The sequence below is a fragment of the Sus scrofa genome, chromosome 15 (assembly GCF_054392235.1).
Source record: "Sus scrofa isolate SSC_HxYL_T2T_F1_AM1 chromosome 15, Sscrofa_HxYL_maternal_Yorkshire_Landrace_v2.0, whole genome shotgun sequence".
Lineage (NCBI taxonomy): Eukaryota > Metazoa > Chordata > Mammalia > Artiodactyla > Suidae > Sus > Sus scrofa.
Genome location: NC_139397.1, coordinates 71451472 through 71464098, shown reverse-complemented (window position 1 = coordinate 71464098; position 12627 = coordinate 71451472). Strand labels below are relative to the sequence as shown.

General features: G+C 38.6%; 1 protein-coding gene and 1 non-coding gene across 4 annotated transcripts in view; one reads left to right on the top strand and one right to left on the bottom strand.

Annotated features, from left to right (window-relative positions):
• Positions 1 to 12627, bottom strand: part of ARHGEF4 (Rho guanine nucleotide exchange factor 4) — a 259221-nt gene that overhangs the window by 166279 nt on the left and 80315 nt on the right. The window lies entirely within an intron of this gene.
• LOC146395906 (U6 spliceosomal RNA) lies at positions 6259 to 6367 on the top strand. Its single transcript, XR_014830672.1, has one exon. It is a non-coding gene; the product is annotated as a U6 spliceosomal RNA (small nuclear RNA).

Here is a 12627-nt window from a genome sequence, read left to right as displayed (position 1 = left end):
AAGACAGAGATGACATGTTTTATGTTTTCTTTTTGTTTGTTGGTTGGTTTTTGGTTTTTTGGCTGCGCCTGTGGCGTGTGAAAGTTCCTGGGCCAGGGACTGAACCCGTGCCATAATAGTGTCCCAAGCCACAGTAGTGACAATGACAGATCTTTAACTTACTGTGCCACAAGGGAACTCTCATGAGGTTGGTGGGATTCTTTTGGTCTTTTTAGGGCCACACCCACATATGGAGTCATACGGAGGTTCCTAGGCAAGGGGTCAAATCGGAGCTGTGGCTGCTGGCCTACACCACAGCCACAGCAACATGGGATCTGAAGTAGGCCACCAGGGAACTCCTACAATGCTCTCTTATCACTTAGCACATTGTGTTGCAAGCAGCCCTCATCACTGCCCCCAAACACACACATACACATATCAAACAGGACATGTGCATATGTAACTAAAAATTGAGAGGAGGGTTAGGAAGGGAGAAAGCCTGGGAGCAATGAGAGATTAGAGAAGAGCTCTCCAGGAGGTGATTAAGCAGAGGCATGAAGGCTGAGCAGGGCCAGCCCTAGGAAAGGTGGGGGAGGAGAGCATTCCAGATTGAGGGACAGGCCTGTGTGAAGACCCTGTGGTCCAGAGACCTTGGCTCAAGGGAACCCAAAGAGTGGGTCCTTGGGACCTTATGGTGAGGGGAAGAGGAGGCAAAGGCCAGTACTGTGAGACTGGAAGGTGGGGTGAGGAGCTGGGTTTTATTCTGAGTTCAAAGAGGAAACCAAAACAGAATTTGAAACAGGGAGTAATGTGATGGGAGGTAGCTTTAAAGTCACCATGGCCGCTGTGAGGCCAGTCAGAAAACTACCATGGTTGTTCACTTTTCTTCTCTATTGCATTTTGGTATCTAACCGCCAGGCACCTACCAAAGCCACTATATTATCCGGCTTCCTGCTTTCAGGTGGGTCCCCAAGCCCTTGTCCCATTGAGTGCCCCAAGCTGTGAATTAGATCAGCTGAGAAATTAGCCTAGCATCCCTCCCCCGTGGGAAGTGGGCCTTTAACTACAGTTTTAAGAGGTAAAAAATGATTGACTATCCTTGTGATGGGAATTTGAAGTTGTGCCAAATTCCCAGCACAAATAAGGTCCTCTTTCTGCACCTCAGTATCCTCATTTGTAAATGAAGCCATGTGAGGAGATTAGCATTTTAAAAACTCCATTCCTTTTTTTTTTTTTTTTTAGGGCCGCAACCATGGCATACGGAGATTCCCAGGCTAGGGGTCCAATTGGAGCTACAGCTGCCAACCTACACCACAGCCACAGCAACACAGGATCTGAGCTGTATCTCCAAGCTGCACCACAGCTCACAGCAACGCCAGATCCTTAACCCCCTGAGTGAGGCCAGGGATCGAACCCACAATCTCATGGCTCCTAGGCCATACCCAGGCTAAGGGTCTAATTGGAGCTGCAGCCAATGGCCTGTGCTACAGCCATGGCAACACTAGATCCGAGGCAGGTCTTCGACCTGTACCACAGCTCAGGGCAACACTGTATCCTTAACCCACTGAGCAAGGCCAGGGATCAAACCCTCAACCTAATGGTTCCTAGTTACATTTGTTTCTGCTAGGCCACGATGGGAACTCCTAAAAACTCCATTCTGATTGCAGTGTCTGCCCTGATAGGAAAGTGAGCTCCACTCTTATAATGAAAATACCAAATTAGCTTCACATTCATAACTTTTTTGGAGCTAGCAGAGCGCTGAGGTTGCAGAGAAAATTACCCAAAATATGAGGATAGATAGGCATCTGCAGGGAGAGAGGAAACCCAAATTTCCAGGCCAGTATCAAATGATCAAATAGGCCTAATTGGAGTCTTAGAAGGAGAAGAGAGCTAGAATGGGGCAGAATAAATATCTGAAGCAGTAAGTCCAATAATTTTCCCATATTAGTGACAGGTATCAAACCACAGATCCATACAGCTCAAAAAACATAAATACAGAAGAACAAAAGCTCACACTTAGGCCTACCATATTCAAACTTCTGGAAACAAAAGACGAAGAGAAAATCTTGAAAGCAGCTAGAATAAAAAGAAACAATGCCCAGAGAAAACCAACAGTAAGAATTAGAGCAGAAATCTTATCAGAAACCAGTCAAGCCAGGAGACAATGGAGTGAGGTCTTTAAGAAGCTGAAAGAAACATATATAGCAAATATAAAGAGTTATATTCTTTTATTTTTATTTTTATTTTTATTTTTATTTTTTTGTCTTTTTTAGGGCTGCACCCTAGGCATATGGAAATTCCCAGGCTAGGGTTCGAATCAGAGCTACAGCTGCCTGTCTACGCCATAGCCACAGCAATGGAGGATCCAAACCGTGTCTGCGACCTACACTATAGCTCACTGGCAATGCCAGATCCTTAACCCGTTGAGCAAGGTCAGAGATGGAACCCATGCCCTCACGGATACTAGTTGGGTCAGTTACTGCTGAGCCACGACAGGAACTCCCAAGTCCACCTTTAAATTTAAGATTTAAATAAGGTCTAGAATTTGTTCCTGAGTTTTCTTTTTAACTCCCAAATATTCTGGACTAGGAATCAGAGAGAACAGTAACTTGGGACCATCAACAGGCAGAAAGATAGGAAGGAAAGAACGGAGGGAGGTGGGAAGCAGGAAGGAAGAATGAAGGAAGAGAAAGAAGAAAAGCTTGCTCTCTGTTTCATCTGTGTGCCGAACTTTAACTCACAGCAGTGACTGAGTGATGACATGGAGGAGCTTATGCCACTGAGAAGATTTAGATTGCATATGGCTTCTAATAGAAAGAGGCATGCCGTGTCACAGAAGGCCACATGGGGAAGCATCAGTGTTGGTCAGGAGGCAGAAGGAGCAAGTGGGAAAGCCTAGGCTAGAACTTTTATTGGGTTTTCTGAGAGAAAGACAAGACAGGACAAGGTAAATGGCTTAGGATTGGCAACTCTGAATAATTACAGCAGGCTCTGGGGTAGGTGCTGGCCCTGAGGTGATTGAGGGCAGGGGGAATATTGGCTCAGTGTATGAGAGTCTGATAAGGAAGTGGTTCAGAGCATGGGCTCCAGATCTTAGAGAAGGCATAAACAACTTGGTCATTAGTTTGGTCCTATGATTAATGGATTTCAAATAGAAAAATCCAGAATCTAAGAAAACAGAGACCACTCTCTTTCCAAAGTTCCAGGAAGGGAAAGTCCGGTAGGGTTTTAGCAAGAAGATCTATCCTCAGTGGCAGGAGTGGCCTGACCTGCCTGCAGTAGTAGCCATAACAGATCCTGGATAGTCCAAGCCATGACCTCCCACCCCTCAACTATTAGCAAGAGCAGGCTAATCTGCCAACAGCAGAACCCAGTCAAGCCAAACCACTCCCTGCAACACATCTGCCAGGAGCAGGTGCACCCTCTGACTGCACAGGTGGTGTCAACAGTCTTGGTGTCTTCTGGTCCTCTACCCAGCCATAGAAAGCAACACAGCACTGATGTTTCCCAATCCTCTACCCAAAGGCAGAGAACCTCCCAGACCCCATGGCTTTGGCCCTTCCCAGTGGCAGAAAGTGGCCCAGATAGGCACTTCTCTCCACCAATGGCAATGGCAGAGACAGTGTGGGGAGCTCAACAGCAGTGGGTAGTCGGAGAACAGCTAGGGGAAGTGCTCTTAGTTCCAGGGTTGGGATTCACGCACCCACCTAACAATACCAGGAAGACCAGGAAAGCCATTTCTGGACCCTCAGACAGCATCAACAGGGATCAAAGGAGAGCTCGAGCAAAATAATAAAGCAAATCAGAATTGCAAAATCTCAGAAAACTAAATTGTCATTGGAATTGCAGCCAATAAAATAGGCCAGACCTACATACTAAACCTAAATAGGGCAAACTCTTGCTAAAAGAGAATATTTAAATAGGATTAAGACTCTCCTAACAAAATATCCAGAATGCCTACAATACAATAGAAAATCATTTGTCACACTAACTTATATGAGAAATCACAAATAGAGTGGGAAAAAACATTAAGTTGATGCAAATACTGAGAAGAATCAGAACAATTTGACAAAGATTTTGAAGCATCCACCATAAAGCTGCTTTTACAAATAATTATAAATACACTTGAAACACATTAAAAACTATAAAACCTCAAAAAAAGTTTTTAAAAAGGAACAAAATGGAAATCAGAGGATTGAAAAGTATCCTAACTGAAATAAAACTGAATAGATGGGTTAAACAGCAGAATGAAAAGAACAGGGATAGAATCAGGAAACTTGAGGACAAGTCAATAGAATTCTGAACAACAGAAAAAATAAAAAAAATTATCATAGCCTCAGGGACATTTGTGTCATTAAAGTCTTGGAAGGAGAGGAGAAAGAGGAAGAAGAGAAAGAATTTTTAAACAAATAATGGCTGAAGAGTTCTCAAATTTGACAAGAGATAAACTATAGATTAAAGAAGCTGAATGAATCATAGGAAAAATCCAAAGAAACCCAAGGCAAAATACATCATAATTAAGCCTCAGAAAACTGAAACCAAGGGAAAAAAATCTTAAAACAACCAGAGAGAAATGAAGCATTACATACAAAGGAACACATATTTGAATGACGGCCTTTTCTCATCTGAAGCCATGGAGACCAGAAGAAAGTGATGCATTTTTCAAATGCTGTTAAAAGATCATTCAACTGCAGTGTGGAGTAAAGGGAATCCTCCTATGCTGTTGGAGGGAATGTAAGTTGGTGCAGTCAGTAAGGAACACAGTATGGAGGTTCCTCTAAAAACTAAAAATAGAATTACCATACGATCCAGCAATCCCACTCCTGGGCATCTATCCAGAGAAAACTATGACTCAAAAGACACTTGTACCCCAATATTCATTGCAGCACTCTTTACAATAAGCAAGACAAGGAAGCGACCTAAATGTCCATCTACAGAGGAATAGATAAAGAAGATGTGGTACATATACACAATAGAATATTACTCAACCATAACAAGAAATGAAATAATGGCATTTGCAGCAACATGGATGAGCCTAGAAATTATCATGCTAAGTGATGTTAGTCAGTGAGTCACAGACATCATATGCTATCACTTATATGTGGAATCTAAAAAAAGGATATAATGAACTTTGCAGAAAGGAAACTGAATCATAGAGTTTGAAAAACTCATGGTTACCAAAGGAGATAGATTGTGGGGGGAGGGATGAACTGGGGGTTTGGCATGGAAATGTTTGAGATATTATATTTTAAGAGACAGGTGTATAAATGGAAATAGAGTTTCAATACTCCATTAGAAATGGAGTTTCTAGTCTATACAGTATGCAGTTATTAGTTAACTTGTTTATATTGTAATACTTAGGTTAGAAGTAAAAAGATGGAAAAAGACATATCTGCTAATATTAACTTAAAAAAAGCAGGGTGGTTATATTACTATCAGGGAAATTAAACTTCAGAGGAAAAAAAATCTACCAGAGGCAAAGAATGAAGTTCAATAATGATAAAATAATAAATCCAACAAGAAGATCTTAACAATCTTAGATGTGCATGCAAGAAAGAATAGAGCTTCAAGCTACATGAAAGAAAAACAAAGCTCAAAAAAGAAATAGAGGAGTTCCCTTCATGGCTCAGTGGAAATGAATCTGACTAGCATCCATGAGGATGCAGGTTTAATCTCTGGCCTCACTCAGTGGGTTAAGGATCTGGCCTTGCTGTGAGCTGTGGTGTAGCTCACAGACATGGCTCAGATCTGGCATTGCTGTGGCTGTGGCATAGGCCAGCAGCTACAGCCCTGATTTGACCCCTAGCCTGAGAACCTCCATATGCCACAAGTGGGGCCCTAAAAAGCAAAGAAAAAAAAAGAAAAAAAATGAAATAGAAAAATTCATAGTTATAGTTGGAGATGACAAAACTCACTATCAGCAACTGATAAAACTACTAGGTAGAAAATTAACAAAGATGTACAATAACTGAGCAACACAAGCAGTCAACTAGATCAAATTGACATTTATAGAACCCTCTTCCCAATGCAGTAGAATACACAATCTTTTTAAATACAGAACATTCACCAGGACAGGAACTTCACCTGAGTTACAAAACATAACTCCACAAATTTGAAACAACTGATATCATAGAGTATGTTCTCTACCCATATTAGAATCAATTGGAAACCAATAACAAAAAATAAGAAAGTGCACTATCAGTTGGAAATTAAACAACACATTTCCATGGGTTGAAGAGGAAGTCCAAGGTAAATTTAAAAAATACCCAGTATCAGGACTTGCTTCAGCAGGATATTTACTGAAATTGGAACAATACAGAGAAAACTAGCATGGCCTATGGTTATGCACAAGGATGACATGCAAATTTGTGAAGCATTCTATATTTTTAAACAGACAAATAAAAGAGATAAAAGATATATAAATTGGAAGAAAAGAGGTAAAATTGTCAATATATGCATGACATGTATTTCTATACAGAAATAGAAACCCTAAGAAAACCCTAAGAACTCCACACAAAAACTACTCAAATTGATAAACGAATTCAGCAAAGTAGCAGAATACAAGACTAACATTCAGAAATCTGTTGCATTTATGTACACTGACAATGAAATATTAGAAAAGGAATATAAAAAATACATTTTAAAATTTCATCCCCAAATTAAATACCTAGGAGTAAATCTGACTATGGAGGTAAAAGACTTATATGCTAAGAACTATAAAACACTAATCGAGGAAATTAAAGAAGATTCAAAGAAATGAAAAGATATCATGTACTCCTGGATCTGAAGAATTAATATTATTAAAATGGCCATACTACCCAAAGCAATCGACAGATTTAATGTGATCCCTATCAAATTAGCCATGACATTTTTTCACAGAACTAGAACAAACAATCCAAAAATTTATATGGAACCATAAAAGACTGAGAATTGCCAAAGCAATCCCGAGGGCAAAAAAACAAGCAGGAGGCAAAATTCTCCCAGAATTCAGACCATATTACAAAGTTACCATAATCAAGACAGTGTGGTACTGGTACAAAAACAAACATACAGACAAATGGAACAGAATAGATCGCCCCAAAATAAACCCAGACACCTAAAGTCAATTAGTCTTTGCAAAATGAGGCAAGAATATAAAATGGGAAAAAGACAGTCTGTTCAGCAAGTGGTGCTAGCAAAACTGGACAGCTGCATGTAAATCAATGAAATGAGATCACACCCTCATGCCATGCACAAAAATAAACTCAAAATGGCTTAAAGACTTAAACATAAGCAAGATACCACAAAACTCCTAGAATAGAACATAGGCAAAACATTATCTGACATCAACTGTAAAAATGTTCTCTTAGGTCAGTCTCCCAAGGCAATAGAAATAAGAACAAAAATAATGGGACCTAATCAAATTTACAAGCTTCTGTACAGCAAAGGAAATAATAAAAAGAAAAACCAAAAAGATGATCTATGGAAAATAGTTTCAAGCAATGCAACCAAAAAGGTCTTAATTTCCAAAATATACAAACAACTTATACAACTCAACAACAAAAAACCAACAACCCAATGGAAAAATGGGCAAAAGACCTGAATAGACATTTCTCCAAAGAAGACATACAGATGGCCTGCATACACATGAAAAAAATGCTCAAATCACTAATTATTAGAGAAATGCAAATCAAAACTACAATGAGGTACCACTTCATACCAATCAGAATGGCCATCATTAATAAGTCTACAAACAACAAATGCTGGAGAAAAGGGAATCCTACACTATTGATGGGAATGTAAATTGGTACAACCATTATGGAAACAGTATAAATGTTCCTTGGAAAACTAAATATATTTACTTCACTTACTCTGGTTGCATCCATGCTGCTGCAAATTGCATTATTTCATTCTTTGTTATTACTGAGTAGTATTCCATTGTGTATGTGTAGCATGATCTAACAATACCACTCCTGAACATATATCCAGATAAAACTATAATTCAAAAAGATCCATACAGCCATAAGTTCATAGCAGTACTATTCACAATAGCATTCACAAGACATGGAAACAACCTAAATGTCCATCAACAGATGGTTGGATAAGATGTGGTATATATACAGAATGGAATACTACTCAGACATAACAAAGAATGGAATAATGCCATTTGCAGCAATATGGATGCAACTAGAGATTCTCATACTAAGTGAATTAAGTCAAAAAGAGAAAGACAAATGCCATATGATATCACTCATATGTGGAATCTAAAATATGGCACAAGTGAACCTATCTACAGAACAGAAACAAACTTATGGACATAGAGAATGGACTTGTGGTTGCCAAAGGGAAGTGGGGAGGAAGTGGGTTGAACTGGGAGTTTGGGGTTAGTAGATGCAAACTATTACATTTAGAATGTATGGGCAATGAGGTCCTAATATACAGCACAGGGAACTGAGTCCAGTCTCAGGATATAGTATGATGGGGAATGATATGAAAAAGAGTGTGTGTGTATATATATATAACAGGATCACTTTGCTGTATAACAGAAATTGGCAGAACATTGTAAATCAGCTATATTTTAAAAAGATACATGCACCCCTATGTTCATTGCAGCACTGTTCACAATATCCAAGACATGGAAGCAACTTAAATGTTCATCGTCAGATGAATGGATTAAGAAGATCTGGTACACATACACAATGGAATACTACTCGGTAATAACAAAGAATGAAATAATGCCATTTGCAGCAGCATGGATGCAACTAGAGTAAGTGAAGTAAATCAGAAAAAGAAGCGCAAATACCATATGAGATCACTTGTATGTTGAATATAAAATATGTAGATAAATGAACCTATTTACAAAACAGAAATAGACTCACAGACATGGAGAACAGACTTGTTGCCAAGGGGGAGGGGGAAGGGAGTGGGATGGACTGGTAGGTTAGGGTTAGTAGATATAAACTGTTACATTTAGAATGATAAGCAATGAGGTCCTTCTGTATAGCACAGGGAATTATATCTAATCTCTTGAGATAAACCATGATGGAAAATAACATAAGAAAAGCAATGTATATATATGTGTGTATTTGTATATATATATGCGTGTGTGTGTATACACACTGGGTCACTTTGCTGTATAGAAGAAATTGGGACGACATTGTAAATCAGCTATACTTTAATAGAAGCTGTAAGAAACACACAGAACTGAATGAAAATACAGCATATGAAAAGCTAAGGCAGTGCTGAGAGGGAAATTTGTAGCACTAGATTCTTACATTAGGAAGAGGAAAATTCTTAAATCTATAAGATCCCACCTTAAGAAAGTAGGAAAAATAAAAGCAAAATAAATCCAAAACAAGCAAAAGGAAATTCTTTTTCTTTTTTGTCTTTTTTGCCATTTCTTGGGCCACTCCCACAGCATATGGAGGTTCCCAGGCTAGGGGTCGAATCGGAGCTGTAGCTGCTGGCCTACACCAGAGCCACAGCAACGCAGGATCTGAGCCTCATCTGCAACCTACACCACAGCTCATGGCAATGCCGGATCCTTAACCCACTGAGCAAGGCCAGGGATTGAACCTGCAACCTCATGGTTCCTAGTCGGATTCGTTAACCAGTGAGCCACGATGGGAACTCCAGGAAATAATTTTTTAAAATGGAATTCAATAAAATTAAAAATAGGACAAAATGGAGAAATTCAACAAAAAAAGTTTAAAAAAAATCAATTGTTAATCTTCTAGCAAGAACAACAAAAATAAGAGAGAAGACCTACACAAAAAACCAAATTCCAGAATTAAACAAGAGCTATCATGGCACATCCTGCAATTATTAAAGGGATAATAAGAAACTATTCAAATGTAAGGCTCATAAATTCAATAACATGACAAATGGACCATATGTGTTTTTTCCTCAAAAAACCCACAAACTACCAAAACTCAACCAAGAACAGATTAAACTGAATAATCCCATAATCATTAAGGCAACTAAATTTTTATTACACGCCTTCTGGTAAAGGTCTTCATGCCCAGATAGTTTCACTGCAGAATTATACTTAGCATTTCAAGAAGAATTAGCACCAATTTTATTCAGTGTCTTGCAGAAAAAGGAATAGAAAGGAACTTCCCAACTTACTTTATGAGACCATATTAATACTAACCTAGACAAAGAAAGTACAAAAATGAGCTCCCATAGTGGCTCAATGGTAACAAACCCGAATAGGATTCATGAATACGTGGGTTTGATCCCTGATCTTGCTCAGTGGATTAAGGATCCGGTGTTGCCATGAGCTGTGGTGTAGGTCACAAATGTGGTCAGGATCCCCTGTTGCTGTGGCTGTGGTGTGGGGATGGCAACAACAGCTCCAATTCAACCCCTAGCCTAGGAACTTCCATATGCCATGGGTGTGGCCCTAAAAAGACAATAAATAAATAAATAAATAAATAAAGTAAAATAAAATACCAAAAGAAAAACTATAGACTACTATGGACTAGTATCTCTCCTGAACTTAGATGCAGAAATCCTCAACAAAATATTAGCAACTAGAGTTCAGCATTATATAAAAAGAGTCATCCATCCTGATCAGGAAGGATTTATTCCAGGTATCCAAGGCTGTGTCAACATTTGAAAAGAAATCAATATATACCAACATATCAACAGGCTAAGAAAAAAAAATATATATAGAACCGCATTAATGGATGGAGAAAAATAATGTGATAAAATCCAACATCCATTCATGATAAAAAAACTCTGAGCAGTTAGGAAGAGCAGAGAACTACTTCAACTTGATAAAGAGCATTATGATGACTAATTTTATGTGTCACCCTGACTGAGTTAAAAAATTCTTGGATATCTGGTAAAACATTCTTTCTTGGTTTGTCTGTGAGGGTATGTCTGGAAGAGATTAGCATTCGATTCAACAGACTGAATAAAGAGGATCCACCCTCACAATATGAGCAGGCACCATCAAATCTGCTGAGGCTTGAATAGCAGTAAAAAAGGGATGGACAACAAGTTCCCTCTTTTGAGCTGAGCTGTCCATCTTCTCCTGCCCTGGACGACTGAGCTCCTAGTTCTCAGGCCTTTGGACTCTGGAGTTTATACCACTGGCTCCCCTTATTCTCAGGCCTTTGGCCTCGGACTGAATTACACCATTGAAAGGCTTTCCCGAAACTCCAATTTGCAGACAACAGACTGTGAGAGTTCTCAGTCTCCATAATGCTGTGAGCCAATTCCTATAGTATATCTCCCCTTATATAGATCTCTATACATCCTATTGGTTCTATTTCTCTGGAGAACCCTAATACAATCATCTATGAAAAACTTATGGATAATGTCATATTTAATAGTGAAAGACTGAATGTGTTACCTCTAAGATTGGGTGCAAGGCAAAAACTTCCACTCTTACAACTCCTATTCAACAGTACCAGAAGTTCTAGCCAATTTTACCTCCCCTCAACATACACACATACAAACAGGGAGAAGAAATAAAGGAATACAGATTGGAGAGGAAGAAATAAAACTGTCCTTTTTGTGAATGGCTTGATCATCTCCTAGAAAATCTACAGAACATTCCTATAACAAAAAAGTTCAGCAAAGTGGCAACATACAATATCACCCTCCAAATCAATTACATTTCTATACATCAACAGTGAACTGGTACAAATTGAAATTAGAAACAGTGTTATTTGCAATTACTCCAAAGAAAATGAACTACTTAAGTATAAACTTAACAAAATATATACAGTATACATATGCTAAAAACTATGAAATCCTAATGAAAGGCATCAGAGAAGACCTGACTAAATGAAGAGGCATAATATGTTCACGGATTAGAAGACTAAATAAAACAAAAATGTAATTTCTCCCCAAATTGATTTATTGGTTTAATATCGGTCCTATCAAAATCATAGCAAAACTTTTTTAGACATAGAAAAAATTAGTCTAAAATGTATACGGAAATGCACAGGACCTAGAATCGCCTTTTAAAAAGTCCTAAGAAAGAATGAGGTGGAAGGAGTAAGCCTATACTTAAGGCTCACTACAGTGCTACAGTAATCAAGAGCATGTGGTATGCAGTAAAATACTCATAGATCAATGGGACAAAAGAGGTAAACCAGAAATAGACTCACACAAATATGCCTGACTGTTTTTTGTTTTTGTTTTTTTGACAAATGAAAGCTGATTTTTATTTTATCATCAGCAGCCATTCTTTAAACATGAGTATGTAATACTCTGTGTACATGTCACAGTTTTTTTTAACATTAGTTAATAAAGGTTAAACACACAACATACATCCTTACAAAAAAAGTCAAAATGAAAACAAAACTTTATTTTTATTTTTAATTTTTTTTTTTTGCTTTTTAGTGCTGCACCTAAGGTGCAGTAAGTAAGTTCCCAGACTAGGAGTCAAATCAGATCTGCAGCTGCTTGCCCACGCCACAGCCATGGCAATGTGGGATCTGAGCTGCATCTGCAACCTATACCACAACTCACAGCAATGCTGGATCCATAACCCACTGAGCAAGGCCAGGGATTGAACACAAGTTGACATGGATACTAGTTTGGTTTATTACCCCAAGCCACAATGGGAACTCCGAAAACTTAAAACTTTAAACAAAACCCTTACTAATTAAAAAAAAAGTTTGTGTTGGGTACCATTTGTACAACACAGTT